Source organism: Falco naumanni, chromosome 2 (assembly GCF_017639655.2).
Source record: "Falco naumanni isolate bFalNau1 chromosome 2, bFalNau1.pat, whole genome shotgun sequence".
Taxonomy (NCBI): domain Eukaryota; kingdom Metazoa; phylum Chordata; class Aves; order Falconiformes; family Falconidae; genus Falco; species Falco naumanni.
In genome coordinates this window covers 38797685-38813406 of record NC_054055.1, presented here as the reverse complement: position 1 = coordinate 38813406, position 15722 = coordinate 38797685, and the positions used below count along the sequence as shown (strand labels likewise).

Genomic DNA, 15722 nt, shown 5'->3' with positions numbered 1-15722 from the left:
TAGATATTTTGTAGGTTCACCTATATCATATTTGCATATATTTTATGTTTCATCTCCAAAAACATTGATGTGTTGTGTTTCTCAGCATGTGTGTATCTCTCCTTTCTCATGCTGATTTCACTGCTCTGCACCATAGCACTTAAGTTTAGAGACTCCGAAGCCTTGCTTAGATGTAACTCAAATAACTTGATGCAATGCAGGGAAAAGCTGAAAAGCCTTCAATATTTAAATAGAAATTTAAGTTTCAAGTGTAGTCTAAAGGCTTCAGATCTCTTAACCTCCTTCATCAATTAACATATCGGCAACAGTTGGGTTTTGATCCATATTTTCAGAGAACAGTAATGCTGCTGATACAGCATTTCCAGTTCAGTCACTGAAGCAGTTTTCAGAAGATAATTTAAAAAGTACTCAGTTGACAGGATGTTTCTTCAGGGAACCATTGATCACATTCTTAAATTGCAACAGAACCAGAGATAGTCGTCATTTTCATTTCAATATCAAGAATGCCTTAAGTGATGATCACAGCTAACCCATATTAATGACAACCCTTAACATTTAGAAACTCTGTCTATTCAATATATTTCTGTGCAGAGTAACAAGAACAGATGGATACTTCCTTAACACCTGCTGCTGTGGGAGTCTTGTGAAACACTTGCAAGTAAGAAATTATTACTGCTATAAAATGTCTCAGTTTTATTTGTTTAGAGGATTTCTATAGAACACGCATACAATTTATTTTAGGTTTCTCAGCTTAGGTTGTGCTTTTGGAAAGCTGAGGAAGTATCACTTACTGAAGGAAAGCTTATTTCTATGCCTCATAAAAAACGTTTTAGGATATAAATTGAAGATTTACTGCAAGTTGTTGTATAAGGAGGCTGAGGGGTGCACGTGATATGCTACTATAGAACTGATGGAATAGCTCCAGGGACAAAAAGCCCAGTCCTGCAAAGTGGGAGGAGTCCCATGAAAAAGAGAGGGCTTTCTAGAGGAAATCACAGCAAACTGAAGCCTAATGCTTTTCTGACTAGGAGCATCACAGAAAGATGAAGTGCAGAGATTTTAGATCATAATTATCTTAATAGCTTTCCTTGGGTGATTTAAATGTTTCTCTGCTTCTACATGTAGCCAAAAGGAGAGAGACAAATTATTTCCTAGGTTTGGAACGCTCTTCTCTGTTCTCTTCCGAAGTTATATACATCAGGTTTGTTTATTATTTGTTGTAGAGAATTTCATATGTAGTAGATTCAAAAAATAAAATCTAAGTTCAAAGGCTGTGAAAGTGGCATGTTATTAGGGATTGTAATCCACCTAGATTATTTAATGAATTTTATTTTCATTATGCCTAGTGATCAGAAATTCTCTTAAAAATCCAGTTATTTCCAATAGGAGATAGAACCCAAGTTATCTTAACTATCAAAAGAAGACAGTCTAATATGTCCAAAAAAAACCCCTACCTAAACCAAACATATTTTTCTCCTGCCATCTTTTGGCACAGGTGTCACAAAAATGAACGCAGGTGATTAGAAATTTGGAAAATGGCAAGCATGGTAGTATCTGACACAGAAGTAGGGTAATTCTTCCAGTCCAGGCAGCCATTGGGGATTAACCATGTAGCACATCACTCTGGTTCTACTTCATAGATCCACAGAGTTAAAAACTGAAATAACTATGCAGACAATTTACTCTGAGCTTTTGCATAATGTAGTTCACAATACCTTAGCCCATAATTCCTGACCTATAATTTCTGACTGAGATGGAAGACATCTCTCAGAAAGACACATAATCATAATTTAAAGGCTTCACATAGTGATAAACTCATTAATTCCCAAGGTAAGTTGTTTTGACTGTAAATTGCCATCATGCTAAAATGATGTACATTATTTTAGCTTGAATTGATATGTTTGTCTTCCAACTACAGAACTTCAATATGTTGTTTTACTGATTTCACCATTCTCTACTCTAAGTCTTATCCCAGTGTACATACTGATAGACTATGATCACGTAAGCACTGACTTTCCTGTTGGCTAAACTTATTAAATAAAACTTACTAAGTTATCTTCTGGCTTTAAGGTATGGTTTCCAAACTACCAAATTAAAAAAGATTCAGAAGAAATCTGCAAGTATTTGCTGTATGTTTTTAAAAACTAAACAGAAGAAAATAGTGTTATTTCTCACTCATCTCTGAACTAATGCCATATATAAGCATACAAATACACTTCTCAGGTTTCTTGTTAGTTTATCTAAGGATCACAGCAATTAATTCAGACACTTTAGATTTACGTTATCCTGCCAATTTACATGCATATAGGATAAATCTTGTAATTTTTTTTGGCTCCTCTGTCTCCTGAACACAAAGATAAATTTGCTGTATGTCTAGAACTTCAATTCCAAGAGCTGAACACTATATTGTGTTTAATGCACAAGTTTATATGAATTGTTTATCTACTCTGGGTGATTAAGAATTTAGGTCCATGACTTTAGGAGGAGAAGCTTGAAAGAACTGAGTTTGTTTAGCATTGAGAAGGCTGGGGGAAGTTGTTGTCTACAAATGCCTATTGGGGGGTGTGGGGAAGATGAAGCTGGACTCTCATTGAGGGTGTGCAGTAAAAGCATGAGACAGCATGAGCACAAACTGCTACAAAGGAAATTCTGATAAAATACTACGAGAAAAAAACTACTCCTATTGAGAATAGGCAGCCGCAAGTTGCCCAAGGAGGCTGAGGAATCTCCACACTTATATATACTCAAATACTGAAAACTCAACTGAACAACCTGAGCAACCTACCAGACATACTCTAAATGGTGGATTGGACAAGGGTCCTTCCAGAGAGAAGCTCCTTGCAGTCTAAATGGCTTTAACTGTATGCCTAATTCATTAGCTCTGCTGGCCTTACTCAGTGGTGGAACCAAAGTGATGCTGTAATTTAGGCTCAAAATGCAGACCTTACATGATGCCTGACGACAACAACAGGGATTTTTATCAGGGTGCTGATTCATACAAACAAAAGGCTGTTCTGGGGACAAGAGCTGAATGTCCATCTCATCCATCTATCATAGTTCTCTTGGACCTCCCTGTCTCTTCTGCATGAACTAAACCACTTTACACCACAACCTTGTAGGTTAAACTAGCATCAATTTCAGTTCTTTACAATAGACCAGTTTTAGTTCCTTATACTAGACCATGCCGTTATTTCCAGCAGTGCAGTAGTAGTTACTTCATAAAACACTGACTTCTCCCCACAGCATGTGGAGGGCAGATGGCTGAGAGGAAAAGGAAGCACGGGCAAAATCTATTTCTGAATCAGGAGCCTTCTTTTTTTCTTTCATTGCAACTAAAAATTGGTACAAAAAGTTATGTTCTTGACGAAACTACAAGATGTGCCAAAGGTAAATGTTATTGAGGTTGCTTATCAGACATGATAAGCAATGTGATGTATATAATATAGTTAACAACTTAATTTGTACCTGTTGTGTTCAAACAAATCATCCTATTATCTTCACTTAACATTCTTTTACACCCAGTTAAACTAATCTAGTGAAATACACATACATAAGAATTAGGCCTTTGATATGATCAGTAAATTAAATTAACTTGACTCCAGGAAGAAAAAGATAAGAAAAAGCCTGTTCTTACAAGAAAGGTCACAAACAAAGAATGGAAAGAATGCACATTTTAAAATTCCAGAATATAAAGAAGTAATGGCCCGAGGGGTAAAGGACCTGCATTTTCTGTAAGTTTCTGTCTTTCTGACAGAATTCTTTTTACTTTACACTTTACTGTATCCCAGATTAAGGTCATTTTCTTGTTATACGTTCTAACTTGGTATACTTAAAATGCTGCACTTTTATTCCAGAAACCAAACATACTATATTGCAGAAAAAAGTCCAAAATAAACATGTTAATAAATTGAACTACAACTACATTGGCTGGTGTTGTAAATAGACACATCTTCTTCCCCATTATCCTCTCCCTCCAGTTCGAGGCTCATGTCGAAGACACATCCCTGTATTGACAGGAGGAAAAGACTGCAGAAGTCAATACTTAACACATTGGGGAAGACAGAAGATGAAACCATGAATGTATGAGCACTGTGAGTTACTCAGTTAGGGCTGTGGATATGGAAGAATTGTCTTGCACTGGGGTGACAGCCTGGGAAGCGTTTGGTTTCCATAATATACCTTTTGACTTAAGGAGTGTGTCTCCTTCTGCTAATTCTGCTAATTTCTTCTGCTAATGCCAAGATCAAATACAATTGAGGAGATGGATGTGCAAAACTAATCTCAGAGCCTTTTACACCTTCTCTTTCCAAAAGCCAGTGTTTTAGCTTAGCTTTCAAAAAGTCCTGTCTATAACATGATCTGCTCACGCAAGTGGGAAGTTTTAAATCGTGTGGATATGTCCTGGAAAGGGTACGGTTAAGTCAAAGTCAGGCAACTCAACTGGAAAAACAAACATTTTCTGTAGAGGAAGAAATGTCCAGTAACCTTGAAGACTGTCAGCAGTGACTATGGTGAAGTTTGTCAAGTTAATTCCTTTGAAATATTTCTGCTTCAGAAATAAAACAAAAAAAAATTTCTTCCACTTTTTGAGTGGATGCATGATTTACCTGCTGGCATCCAGCTTGAGCAAAAGAAGACATAAACTTACTTAAACTCTGTCTTTTCAAGTGTTTCTATAGACTGTCTCAGGTGTTTCAGATTGCAAGTTTGGTTTTCTTAACTGTGTAGAACAATTTGGTTTTCATTCTTCACAAATGATAATCACTCCCAAACAGCTTTACCAGGAACCTTCTCTTGCTACCACACCTCACCCACACCTTCTAACAGTCTTGCTCAGTGCCTCACCCTATTGCTACACAACTTCTCCCTTTCTCCTGAGCGGGGAACCACAGTAGTTTCACCTTTGGTTATTCATCTGAGAGTCCTTTGCAAGTCTATTGCTACTCATCTGGTTCATCTCCGTTTTCTTAATCAAAAACAGAGTTTTGTTCATACAATGTTCATACTAGTGTGTGGTCTTGCCTTTCAGCTGTATTTGTCTGATAAAAAATATATGTGCAAGTAGATACACCAAAAATTCTGCAGCCATAACAAGATTTGCAACTGCACTACAAGTGAAGGTGTGAAACGTGTGTGTGTGAATATATTTGTCTTTGTCTTCTCAAACAATGATTTAATGTAAAACTTTGGATGTTATTTATATAACTACTTGAAGCTCTAGAGTAATTACTGCAGAGTAAAAAAAAAAAAAAAAAAAAAAAAAGATATGCAAATATTATAAATCTTGCTTTATGTTTGGGGGCTGTACTAAACATAATTTGCCAGAAAGCTGCATCTTGTGTTTGCATAGTGTTTATCAGCCTTCACTATTTATAACAGATGGAACTAGGGCATTGTGGATGTTTCTATTAAACAGTAAATGACACTGCAACATAAACACAATATTGTGGAAGTTTTGTCTTGCAAATTAAATTCTAAAATCTGGCAGATAGCTTACAAATTTAAAATCATCTTCTCTTCTCTTCTGTAGACTATAACTGTAGCAGATATTCATTGCCACATGCTCATTAAGGGCAAAATTATTGTTTCATACTCTGAAACACAGGAAAGGGAGGGTAATACTGATAATTCCGCAGGGGCCATCACATGGATTTCATGAGGGACTATCACCTATGAAAATAAATGAATGGTCAGGCAACAAGAACAATCTCTCCTGGCAGCTAAAGAAACCTTGGTCTCATTCTGACTCTTAGGCACTTATGCACCACTGCATTTCTGGTTAAAATAGTTTTCCAAACTAATTTTGTTTTAAGTCAATAGACAAAAAAACGGTGTAATCACAACCATCCCACATTGAACAAGTGGCCATTGCTGACCTAGCAGAAACATCCTCTTCCAGTGAATAACGTACTTACAAACCTCAGACTTTGACCATCTGTGAGTAATTGTTTACTCATGGGCATTTATGCAAGTCCTTCAGATGGTAACCATCTCCTCATCCAATTTCCAACATCATCTTTTTTTTTTTTCTCACAGGCTGAAGTGTCTTTCCTCGTGGGTCTCCATAGTACCCATCCTTGTTACAGGTCCACCCAAGACTAGAAGTAGACACTCATTGCCTATTATTTCTGCCTTCATTTATTTAAACAAGCAAACAAACCAACCTCATGTGTGTGAATAAAACCATAGTACCATAGTATAAGAAGTGCCAACAACCAGTGAGTCAATATGTTCAAATCCCCCAACCCTCATTAGTTTATAACCCTTTTGACAACTAGAACCTGGTTGTTTATTCATCTGGTTGGCCTAGATGGCCAAAATGTGGCACTATCATCTTGTAGCTTCACTCACATAAGAAGTTATATGAGAGTTTCCACCTCCAAACTCTTGCAGAAGTATTAATCTGAGATCCTATTCACTATAGAGTCCAGGCTTCTAATTACTGGATTTATATAGGATTGTGTTTTATCTTGTCTGCCCCATTTTGTACCAAGAAGGTACAAAAGAGAGAAACAGTCCTGCAGACACCAAGGTGAGAGAAGGAGTGAAAGGAGGTGCTCCAGGTGCCAGAGCAGAGATTCCCCTGCAGCCCCTGGAAGAGACCATTGTGGATCAGGCTCCTGACAGGAACTGCAGCCCCTGGAGAGCCCATGCAAAAGCAGGTTTACTCTGAAGGACTGCAGCCCATGGAAGGACCCTTGCTGGAGCAGGAGGAAAGTGTTATGAGAAAGTGATGAGATGTTACAGACTGACCACTGCTCAGGGGTGGGGGCAGTAGGTAGAGGAGTTGGGAACGAAGGAATGATTTGAAGCCTGGGAAAAAGTGGGGAGAAAGTGGTTTATTTTATGTCTTTTTTCTTATCATCTTACTCAATTTTAACTCTTGATATTAATTTTTCTGAGGTCGTCTGTTTTGCTTGTGATAGTCATTGGTGAGCAATCTCCTTGTCCTCATCTTGACACATGAGCTTTTAATCTTATTTTTAGCTCCTGTCCCACTGAGGAGGGGCAGTGAGAGAGCAGCTGGGTGGGAGTTTGAGTGCTAGCCATGGCTAACCCACCACACCAGTGTATCATCTCTATGCCATCTTTAATTTGATCTCTATCAAATGAGTCCACTCAAAAAGTCACAGTTATAAAAAATATGTGCATGCAATTTTGTGTTCTCTAGCTAAGCCCATGAAAGATTTCACTTGCCATTTTGTGGGTAAACCTGGACACTCCAGCAAAAGACATATCTATAAGCCTTACCATTTTTTGATTTCTCAAAGCTTATCCTCAGTGGGTTTCCGCATTACTCATATTTCATTACAGGGCTGGGGTGGAAATGAATCCCATTACCCTGAATAACTTCTAAAAAAATAGCTCTGGTTCTTTGTATATGTTAAATCTATAAGATGTATGCATAAGTTAGCATTTATTATGTTGTGAATATATAACCACAATTACCTTAATATCTTGTCCACGAGTCCCTGAAACGTTGAGGGAGCATCACACTTGCCAAGCAAAGCTAGGCAGTCTTGGGTAGCTTCCTGTAGCTTTCTGCAGCTCAGGCTCTCTGCCACTGTCTCCTCCAACTGAGTGTGATTATATACATGGCTTCATCTGGCATTCCGACAATTCAAGACATCAGATAATGATAAATTTAAACAGTCCTCTTAGTTTCGGGAATCAATATATAAGAGGTAGTATGGCTGAACTTTGGAGCTAATGTAAGTGACATCAGTATAAGACAACACAAGGAATACTGCAAGTGGTATTAGATATTTCAGCTTAAGTATCTTTAAACTTTCCAAAAATATTTACAGTATCCAGAAGTGATTCTAGTGGATCTGAGGCACATGCAGTGTTCAGTCAAGTGGATTGCCCACGTAGTCATTATGAACACATCTGATCCGTAAAACTAAGATTCCTAACTGACCTGTATTTTGCCTAGTGACACCTAATTATTTCAGCTATGAAATCTATAAGGCAGCTTAATATATTTTTAAAACTTTTCTTTAAAAAAAACTTTTATCCAATTTCAGAATAGCATTAAACAAATATGGCAATTCAAAATCTGCCAAGACGTTTTTATTAAAGCAGTTGGGGTTTATACTTTTGAAATTGTCTATGGCTGTTGTCTAAGATTTTTTTGAAAAGTAGTTCTTTTATATCTGTGATAGTGGCTCATCTATTGATATCAACCAAAGCCAAAAGGTTCAACACAATGCTAAAAATGAAGTTACAGTTTGTACCTGAGTTTCTCCAAAAAAGGTTGTGTTTTTTGAATTAGAGCACTCCCCGTGTCTTTATATTTCAAGTTTAAGAATTCCATTTTGCCTGTGAGAGTCTTTTCTTTCTGAAACTTGGCATGACATAACTATGAAATTATTATTAATCTGTGTTGTACATATTCAAGTCTTATCTTTTCCATTACCCCAAAGTACCATAAAAACATAGGGGAGGTATATATCTTAACTGAAAAGCTTAAACTTAATGTTTTGTTCACAATTCAGCTGTTATGCAGGAAGCTGAATGGCTTATAACTCTTTGGTCTTTAACTGATACAGGATCACAGCTTTTCTAAAGCTGATGTGGATAGCAAGGCCAGCTATTTCATTCAAGCCAAACAAGGAAACAGTTGCATTTCTGATTGTTTTACTAATGGCAGACAGCAATGGAAATTTAGAACACAATATTTCAGTTGGAAGGGACCTACAATTTTCATCTAGTCCAGCTGCCTGACCAGTTCAGGGCTGACCAGAAGATAAAGCTTGTTATTAAGGGCATTGTCAAAATGCCTATTAAACACTGACAGGCTTGGGGCATTGGCCACCTCTCTAGGAGGCCTGTTCCACTGTTTGACCACCCTCTTGGTAAAGAAATGCTTCCTGGTATCCAGTCTAAACCTCCCCTGATCACCTTGAACCATCCCCACACATTGTGTTGCTGGATTCCAGGGAGAAGAGCTCAGCACCTCCCTCCATACTTCACCTCCTCAGGAAGCTGCAGAGAGCAATGAGGTTGCCCCTCAGCCTCCTGTTCTCTAAAGCACACAAGCCCAAAGTCCTTATCCACTCCTCATAGGAGTTGTGTTCAAAGTTTAGATGAAGTGGCAATACATAACCTGTTTTGAAATTACTGTGTATGCATCTGTGTACACTAGAAGGAAAACACAGGAAACAACAAGAAAATTAATTGTTGTCAGAGAGCAATCCAAACCAGCGAATTCAGAGCAAAGTGTTATCAGGTGAAAGGTATGTCTCCTGGTTTGTATTTTCCACCATATTCAGGGAAACAGAATTTCATGTACATTTTCCTCAAATAAACAAGATTACAGCAAAGACATACCTGATGCAAAATCAATTTTTTTTTCTGAAAAGTCTCAAATATTAAAATATAAAATATATTCTGTGTAGAGGAATTATAGAGGAATGAAGGCAGGTTAATTAACATTGATAATATACAGCTGTGGGCTGGCTTCAGGTGTGGTGGGTTGGCTGATGTGGATAATGTGCAGCTGTGGCTGGTTCCTGCTAAGTAGCTAAATAGCTGTAAGGGGTATGAAAGGGGAGCACTGGGTGAAGAGAGACCTGGAAGAAGCAGAGGGAGGAGAAAGAGTACCTCAGATGTGGGAGAGGCCCCAGGAAAAGCAGAGTGAAGAAGGAGGAGGCCTGGATGAGGAGGGGCTGGCTGGAAGAGGAGCCTGGAGAAGGAGGACTCCAGATGCAGCAGAGGCAAGAAGCAGGGTGGATGGGCCTGAAGAGGATGGAGAAACAGCACAGACAGTAGATGAACTTTTGAAACCTTGTGGGGATTGGTGCCTGTGTTGAAGCAAGGTGCAGGAGCTACTTACTGAAGTTAACCTGGTATGGGATGGTAAAAGCCTTGTTGTAGCTGGCTAGGCTTGATAGTGCTGTGACATTTCTATACTTAAACACTATATTTTTCTTATAAAGTAATTTACCCCAAGCAAAACAGATGAAAGCCATTCTGCCATGCAGAAATGAAGTAATTTTAATTTAGTATTATCTTGATCATTCTATGATATAGCTATTCCTTTTTACTGGATTAATGTTTAATTGTTGAAATCAATCCTGTCAGAGGTAAAAGAATAGAATAGCTTTTCAAAGTTTACACTTCCCTTCTTATCAAACTAACATGTTAAAAAAGAAAAACTTCCCAAGTTCCTAATGATAAAACATAAAGTGCACAGGGTATTCTGCTGGAATATGGGGGGGAAGCCTTGTTCCTTGCTGTCGTGGTTACTGGTATTTTTAATCAAAGATGGTCTAATTTAAAATGTGTGTTTGAGAAGCCTTGTCTGGAAATCAGAGATCTGTTTGCTCTTGAGTGATTGTCTTAACCTCAAACCTTTATTTGGGCTTTGCTTCTCTCTTCTTCCAAGTGATCCTTGTATGCCTAGCTATACAATGGTACATTGGTCATGACTTGACCATATCTGAAAATCAGGGTATATTTAGGGGATTTGGGTTGAGTCAAAGGAATGCCTGCCCATGTGAAGATTGCAATGGAGCATGAAGTGACAGGGAGGAACCCAGCACCAACAAATTTAAGTGCCTAGAGGATTAGACCAAGGTTGGATTTATTGCTATGGGGGATGTACTGAGTTTGTGTCATTTGAAAATTGTTTAGCTAGACTAGATTCCTTCTGATCATGTCATTTTTCTTCAGATGTACCTATTGATGTAGGCAACTACTGCCCTCTTCCCATATTTAAAATCTGTTTATGACTTGTTGTACAATAACAGCAGTCAAAAACAGTGGCCCCAAAATGCAAGGTGATGAGCTGTGTGGCTTAGAGGTGTTGTTGAGACAGATTAACTCTCCTGGAGTACAACTGACCCACCTTCTGGTCCATTTTTTCCTATGGAGTGTGGCAACGCAGCAACCACAGTGAAAAGTTGTGATACAGGGAAGTAATACTGTGACATCACCATTCAAATGTCACTAAGACAAATGTCACCTGGTTTAGTACCCGGAGACCACAGAACTCTAGTAGCAATGCTTCTGTGCTTCCCTTGGCAGCTGGGGAACATCTCTCACCTTTCCCTCAGGAGGAAAATCTATGACAACAGCTCCCAAGCATGCTGAGCTTGAGAAAATCCGTCTCTTTAAATCTGCTTTACCAGCTTTGCCCATCAGAGGTTTCCTTTTGCATCAATGGTGAAAGCTAGGAACCACATTCAGGTCTTCTGAGGTCCATTTGCAACTACCCACCTCCTCCCTGTATTCGCAGCACAGACATCTCGCATGCCTTGCATCACTCTACTTTAAGTAAAGGCTGGGCCTCTGCTTTTCAAACACCATGAAGATGTAAAAGAAACAGTCTAAATGTGGCCTTAAGTTTCCTGGGGAGTGAAAGAGACTTCTGCATCACAGCACTGCTTTGGAATATGACACTTAGGCTCAAATGACGGTGCACATTTGAAGATTCTTCAAGTCAAAATTAACTGTGTCCAGGAAGTGAAAATTTGGCTTCTCTCCTACTGTACAGGAAATCACTACAAGCTTTTTTCAGGGTCCAAAACTAAAACAGAGTTTGAGTTCAGATGCAAGATTGTAATAAAAATAAAACCCAGGGATATTCTTTCTGAAAACAAATTTCTAAGTATGCAAAGTACAAACATTCCAACATGCAATTACATAAACTATTTCATTTTGCAATAAACCTCAGTAAAATATTAAATTTTTAATGTTCCTTTATCATAGAATATGCAAATAATTACAAGTCTACATTTGCCAACAATAGATGGCACTAGTAATTCCTGCATTCACCACAACATTATTTAATGTTAGTGTTTTAACATATGCAAACCGAATCATAACTGCCTAAGCAATATAAAATGATCAGCTCTGCTCTAAAACATTTATATAGATTTTTTTCTCATAGCAAAACAGACAGTTATGATGGCAAGAGCAACATCTCAAAAATATTTTACTACTTAAAATGATTTATCTTAACTGGGAAGTAGGAAAATATTCCACTCTCAATTACATTGGTGTAAATCACAATGTTCAATGCCAAAGAATAAGAAGAGGATTCTGTTTATTAGCACCCATAACGCCTGTTGTGTACTTACATAGGAGCAGTAATATTATTTTTACCTTTAATTTAAAAATCAGCAAAGTAATTTTAGACATAGGTCTACCTTAGAACAGTGCAAAAGTCACTTTTAAGTGGACACAAAGCTTTCTGGTGTGGGGGGTTTTTTTTGTGCAACAGGAACATGCCTGTGCCTTCAGAGGAACCACATGGGTTTTCCTTTACAGAATCCAGTCTCAAGAGCTAGTTAGCGTGAGAGGTGCTGCAAAAACACCATGCTAAGAATGCTGCTGTAGTTTATGAGGGATTTGGACTATGACATGCACACCTTAACACAGCCCTAGGTTAGACAACCAGGCTGTTATTTAGCAATGCCAGAAGGCTATTAATATCTGTATAAGATGATATATATGCTACGTTCCCTATGTTCTTTAGCAAGGTGAAGGTAGGATTGAAATCAGCTGACTAGCAGCTGGTGCGAGAAGACTAGGCACAAGATTTATAGGTCTGAAGTACTGAACAGAGCACAGAGGACAATTTACTTATGACATATAAGGATTCATGTATTAGCAAATCAATCTTCTTGTGTCTATGGTTTCCATGACAGAACAATTCTTCATTAGCATGTGGATTGTTGAAGTGTCTTTGGCAGACCAAAAGAAAAGGAAGAGGGGGGCAGGAATGTGGACTTCACATGAAAATGGTTATTCATGCTGATATTACAGAGATGTAAGAATAACATGGGGATGACTGATCTCTGTCTAAACTGGAATAGCCACAGGCTATTTGCCATCAAATGTCTTCCTTAGTATAGACCAGCACCAGCTTAGATCTTCACCGTCATTACAGGGCATTATAATGAAAACTGCTTTGTAAGTCTTTAGGCAGTAAAAAACATGACTTCAGAAATGAAAAAAGGTGTGATGTAACAGTGTAGTAACTACAGTTTCAGGTTACTTTTGCCATTATTCCCCCACTCACCCATTATCAAAACGCACTGTTGGGCATCACAACTTAAAAACTGTTGAATCTCAGTGACACTCCTGGGAGGAAAGTGCCATGAGGTGAGTCAGGGAGTCCTGCATGCACCTCTGAAATATAGTCCTCCTTCTCTAAGTAATACAGAGAGTTCATTGCATGTACTGTGGCAAATATCCAAGCTTCATGCAGTGTTGAACTTTAGATGAAGTCAGCATGTTTGTAACAGCCAGGCTTAATCAGTCCCATTGTTTCAAAAAATCAGCTCTAAACAGACCTTAGAAATAACCATTCAATTTCTCGTTTAATATCTTTATTTTTAATTGGCTTGTTGCATTCTTTATATGCATTGAAATCCTAGTATGCTAGCTCCTGTGGGAAGATAGTACTCAGCAATTTGAAGTCATTAGCTGCTCTGAACACTGGGGATCTGGTTCTCATTTATGTTACAGTCGCTTTATATTGCTCAGGCAATAAATTGCATTTACACCCAGTAAATGAGCAACCGGAGTAGTGTAAAGTAACTTTAGCACGAACGAGAATTAGGCCCAAAACCTTCAAAGTTTTTATAGCAACTGTGTTATTCATCTCAATTGGTGAGACAGGGATTGATTGACAAGCAAATAGCAACACGGTATTACCTACTTTGGATGAAGAATTGAGCCAGGGATTAGAAAACTCCAATTCAGTGAAGGAAATCAGACTGGCTATTAAAAGTCTGAAGTCCAACAAAACACTAAGGCCAGATGGTTTCAGCATACATTTTTACAATCAGCTAAGTATAAAAGATGAAATAGCTCCCCTGCTAGTTAAAGTATTTCAAAATTATTTACAGAGGGGAATTAATGTTAATGAGTCGTGTAGCTAACTCCCTACATACCAGACTGAAAATTTACCACCCTCAAGTTTAGTCCCAGCCAATGCACCAGAAAGTTTCATCTTTTGAAAATGGAAATAGGTTTTCCTTGTTTTACCATGTACAACTAACCATTTCAATTTCACATTGAAGAGGTTTAAAGGGAAGTAGGATAATAAGGGACAGAGCTAATACCAGAAACGTCCTCAACCTGAAGGTTATTTTCATTGTAAATTCCCACAGCTGGAAGATTTACTGATAAAACATAACATACAGTAGAAGTGTATTATGGAGAGGAATGATATTAAAGGTATATGCAAGAGTGGTTCAGGGGAATACAGACCTCTTATCTCTAGGTGAGTGGCTCGAAACCATGTTGGGACAAAATGCAGATTTCGCCATTTGACGATCCTGTGAGGCAGCTGCTGACAAGATAAAAGTACTAATGGGCCACCTAACTGCATGTGTAGGTGAAAGACTGAGAATATTCTGTTCTCTTTACCTGAACATGTTTATCAACCATTTTCCCAGACATAATTGAGTAGAACTAACCCAATCAGGACTTTATAATAAAGAACAAAGGAAAGAAAATTACCCAACTGTGGACTTTTAGTTAGCTTAGCCAACTCAGTTGGTAGAACCATGATTTTATAAGGACTTTTTCCATTGCATGCATATAAAGGAATACAATGTACTCTGTAGCTATTAATTGAAGATTGGATAACATTCCTGATCCTTCAAAAAAACATTGTTTTGGGGTAGGGGAGAGCAGAAGATTAACGTTTCTTTTCAGAATATTTTTTTCTTGAAAACAAGAAACTTGACTAACCAATTAGTAACTTGGGTGTTCTATCACACAAAGAAAAGGTGAGATAATTATTTTTTTTATCACATTTAGAGCAGGCTGGATATCTGATGAGTTAGATGAACAGCCTTGGGTGAGACACTTCTTGATGCAGATGCTAACTCAGATCCAGGCTATAAGCAAGTGGTGGTATTTCAAGACTCCCCATTTGTTTCCATGGTATAGGAAAAATACTCACCCCAGCCCTGGTCTGCTCTCCAGATGCTGAACTAGTGCAGTGAGCTAGCTCAATGCAAAGGGCGGGGGGTGGGGTGGGGTGTGTGTTGGTGTTTGAGGTGGAATAGAGTCACCATTAACTGCCTTAGGCCAGCTTTCTCCACGTGGTCCGTAGAAGAGATGGGTTTAGACAAGAGAGGATTTGGCAACAGCATTTGGATATAAGGTATATTGAATACGTCACATCCTCTCACCCACCACATCTGGATCTATAATCCCTTTTCTTCAGCCTGAGAACCTAAGTCAGTAAACTGCAGTGTCAAAGTAGGGTCGACACTATCTTTTCTCTCAATTCGCTGTTACAGCTGCATTTTAGCTACTGCTGCTTGTTTGGCTCAATTAATAGAGGCTTAGAAACACAATTTTTTGCTTAAGTTTGAGCTGTAGCTATCCAGATAAGTGAGACTGTTTGGCGCACACTGTTTGGCCTCAAAATGCCACACTGACTAGATTAACTTTCTTCAAATTTAACAACAATGAACTTACCACCAGTCTGTCTGTTTTTTGTTGTTGTTGTTTTGTTTGTTTTGATAAAACCTTAATTTCAAATGAAGTTTCTGCAGTACTAAATGTAGAATTCCAAATGGGGCCCATTTTCCAACAGCCACTATACAGCTGTAGCTTCTACTACTACCTTCTAAATTGATACAGTGCCTTTATTGGAAAAAAAACAACTACAGTGATCGGAGTGATTTTTAGCAAGTGGCAAAGGATATCTACAAAACCAACTGTGTTGAAATGTCATCAGGTGCAACTGG

General features: G+C 38.3%; 1 long non-coding RNA gene across 1 annotated transcript; it reads left to right on the top strand.

Annotated features, from left to right (window-relative positions):
• Positions 1-584: 584 nt before the first annotated feature.
• LOC121084070 lies at positions 585-8996 on the top strand. The gene is made up of 3 exons (XR_005826573.1): positions 585-658; positions 3978-4091; positions 6037-8996. It is a non-coding gene; the product is annotated as an uncharacterized LOC121084070 (long non-coding RNA).
• The last annotated feature ends 6726 nt before the right edge of the window (positions 8997-15722 follow it).